This window comes from Delphinapterus leucas, chromosome 18 (assembly GCF_059928025.1).
Source record: "Delphinapterus leucas isolate spDelLeu-1000000601 "Yukka" chromosome 18, BTC_Dleu_Yukka2, whole genome shotgun sequence".
In the NCBI taxonomy this organism is placed as follows: Eukaryota; Metazoa; Chordata; class Mammalia; order Artiodactyla; family Monodontidae; genus Delphinapterus; species Delphinapterus leucas.
Genome location: NC_143146.1, coordinates 9,102,881 through 9,106,457, shown reverse-complemented (window position 1 = coordinate 9,106,457; position 3,577 = coordinate 9,102,881). Strand labels below are relative to the sequence as shown.

At 42.8% G+C, this 3,577-nt stretch overlaps 1 non-coding gene across 1 annotated transcript; it reads right to left on the bottom strand.

The window, feature by feature from the left end:
• Nucleotides 1-3,107: 3,107 nt before the first annotated feature.
• LOC115803270 (U6 spliceosomal RNA) lies at nucleotides 3,108-3,211 on the bottom strand. Its single transcript, XR_004023954.1, has one exon. It is a non-coding gene; the product is annotated as a U6 spliceosomal RNA (small nuclear RNA).
• Nucleotides 3,212-3,577: the final 366 nt, after the last annotated feature.

Below are 3,577 nucleotides of genomic sequence, written 5' to 3'. Positions count from 1 at the left end.
CTATACATATACGTATATCCCCTCCTTTTTGGATTTCCTTCCCATTTAGGTCACCACAGAACATTGGGTAGTTCCCTGTGCTATACAGCAGGTTCTCATTAGTTATCTATTTTATACATAGTAGTATATATGTCAGTCCCAATCTCCCAATTCATCCCACCCCCCTGAAGATTTTTATGGCCTGAAACGTTTACATTTTAGAAACAATTGTACTGGCAAGGAAGTACCCATTTCCAATTTCAAAAACAAGAGATTTAAAAACTAACTTACTTGGGACTTCCCTGGTGGCGCAGTGGTTAAGAATCTGCCTGCCAATGCAAGGGACATGGGTTCGAGCCCTGGTCCAGGAAGATCCCACATGCCGTGAAGCAACTAAGCTCGTGTGGCACAACTACTGAGCCTGCGCTCTAGAGCCCGTGAGCCGCAACTAGAGAAAGAAGAAGCCACCGCAATGAGAAGAAGCCCACGCACCGCAATGAAGAGTAGCCCCTGCTCGCCACAACTAGAGAAAGCCCGCATGCAGCAACAAGGACCCAAGGCAGCCAAAAATAAAACTAACTCACATGTTAAATAAATGATGACACAAGCAAAGGAATAGTATGAAGCTATTAAGAAGAAAGAGAAATAATTCTCTGTCCTAATATTCATCAGGAAATAGTGTAAAATGAAAAAAAAAACAAGGTACAGGACAGTGCAGTATGTTACCATTTATATAAAAAAGGAGAGAGGAATCATATATTTTTTCACACACATTTACACATTTATGTATGCATACATACATACGTATACAGAGTCATAGAGTATATGTACACATACATACACACATATTCTTTCTATGCATGCAACATCTCTGCAAAGATACACAATACAAAGAAGTCTAGAGAATTTTACACTCTTCAAGTTGAGATGTTTCTTGGGCATTCCTATTTATCCATGGTAGTAGAAACCATAAGGTTACTCTAGTTTTCTATTATTTTCTTTTCTCACTTATCAGAACCAAAAAAAAATAGAGCCCGAGAGACAATGCAATCAGTAATAACCAAATAGTGTGCACATTTGAAGATTAAATTAGGCTAATACACAAAGGTTGAGAACTTATTCTGTATTAGAAGCCATGTAAGAAGCAATTGGCTATTTCAGAACAATTCTTTACCCAAGGAGGACCTGGTGTAGTTTAACAATTTATCGAGCACTCCTGTGCTAGGTGGTATGTAGTTGGAGGGATAGAACCATCTGAGCTTAGCAGTCATAATCTACCCCTTCTATTTCTTTTTTTTTTAACTTTTTATTTTATATCAGAGTATCGTTGACTAACAATGTTGTGTTAGTTTCAGGTGTACAGCAAAGTGATTCAGTTATACATATACATATATCTATTCTTTTTCAAATTCTTTTCCCATCTGGATTATTACAGAGTACTGAGCAGAGTTCCCTGTGCTATAGAGTAGGTCCTTGTTGGTTATCCATTTTAAATACAGCAGTGCGTACCTGTCAATCCCAAACTCCCTAACTGAATGTTCTATTTCCGAACCCTAAGATGTATTTCTCGCTCCCCTGAGACGACCTGGAGTATTTGCCATCCTGTGCCTCCCCGTAGGTGGCCATCCAGGAATAGGTGTCCTCACTGTCTGGCTGGCAGTTCATACGGGATGCTGACCTTGGGAGAGAGGAGCACCTCTGTTTGGGGTTTCACATAACCAATCTTTCACTACAGTGAAGACGTCTTGAACATCAATGAGGTTCTGGTAGTAATTAGGACACTTCAAATATCCCAGTTATTGTTCCCTTGGGCCCACGATAGAACTGCGTTTCTCTTCCCCCTTGAACGTGGCCATGACCCTGGGATTTGCCGTAACCGGTGGTGTGTGAGCAGAGTGACGGAAGCTTTAAGATGAAGTGCACGTTTCCCCATGTTCTCACTTTCCTGCTGTGGTGACCAGGAACATTCCAGAGACTGCCAGCTCTTCCAGCCTGACTCCAAGACTGGGTGGAACTTGGAGCAGAGCCCGCCGTGGAGCTGGAGTGGAGACGGAGCACGGCGGAAAACTGTCTTTATAGCACTGAAATGTGGGCTTTCATGCTGCCACAGCAGAGCCTGGACTGACAGTCAGGTGTTCGGCAATCGGTGTTTTACTGAAGATGGCAGTGAACGCAGCTGGGGAAGGCTGCAGAGAGGGGCACGGACTTGCGCCTGTGGCCAACCACGGCTGAGCCCCTCATCTGCTTGTGCTTTGCGTGGAGGGCAGCCTCTCTGCCTAAGCCCTCCCCGTGCTTATCCCAGGACACACCATCCCGACGTACACAAATAATCAAGCCCCATCCACCACGTTTTTCATGTGTCTGTAAGTCTACCAGCTCCAATGTCCTCTGGAAGCCAATGGATTTGCTATTCTGCCCACTTTCTACGGATTCTGTAGAAGGAAGGGATGACCTCTGCTCCTAAGGAAAGCTGGTCAGAGCTGTCAGGAAGGGAGAAAGGGCAGCTCTGGTTCCACAGACGAGAGGAAAGCGGTGAGAGACTTCTACTGTGGCTTGGGAGGCACCTATCTTTGCTAGGTGAAAAATTCACACTTCTCATATTTATATAACATTGACTCTTTCTCGTGAACTGACAACACTAGCCTTAGTATGCTAAGCGCACATGACCTTTCTCTGCCCTGGGGGATATTTTGAAACTTTTTTAATATTAACTGACCATAAAACGTACTGTTTTGAAATTGATTCAAATCCCTCCCCCACCCCCCATAGCTTCCAAAGAAGTTCCATTAACTCTTTGCGATGCAAACAAGGAAACAGAGGTCCAGAGAGGTTCACTGCCTTGTTTAAAAATGACAAACCAAGAGAGCTAGGACTAAAGCTCAGATCTCTGGATTTCTAAAGCCAGCTCTCATCCACCTGCCAATACCAACTTTTGCACTGGTTAGACATGAATGGCCATCTGACAAGGCCCACCTCACTGGCTCATGGCCTTCACTTTTTTATTTTTATTTTTTTATTGGAGTATAGTTGCTTTACAAAGTTGTGTTAGTTTCTGCTGTACAGCAAAGTGAATCAGCTATACGTATACATATGTCCCCTCTTTTTTGGATTTCCTTCCCATTTAGGTAAAAAATATGGAACACTTCAAGAATTTGTGTGTCATCCTTGCACAGGGGCCGTGCTAACTGTCTCTGTATCATTCCAATTTTAGTTTGTGTGCTGAAGTGAGCACTGGCCTTCACTTTTCTAATTTTTCAGGATTTTCTCCCCACTTCCCTTTGCCCTGAAAGGCAAGGCTGTCCTAAACATTAGGCTCAAGTTTCTGAGTTTATATCCACTCCAGAAATTCTTCACCACACTGTTAGCCCTCTTTTGCCGATGACTATACTTTTTCACGTGTTGTCCAGTTTTTCTGATTACTGTCAGCAGGAGTCTTGGTCCAAATTGCCTAGTTTATCATTTTATTATTGAAGGTTCAAGGACCTGGAACTGTGTTATAATGCTTAATTTAGTTTGGAGGTAGAAAGAACAGAAAGTGAGAGGATAGCAAGCATAATCTAAAGTATTTAGAATCATGTAAGTCTTAAGGCTAAATGGA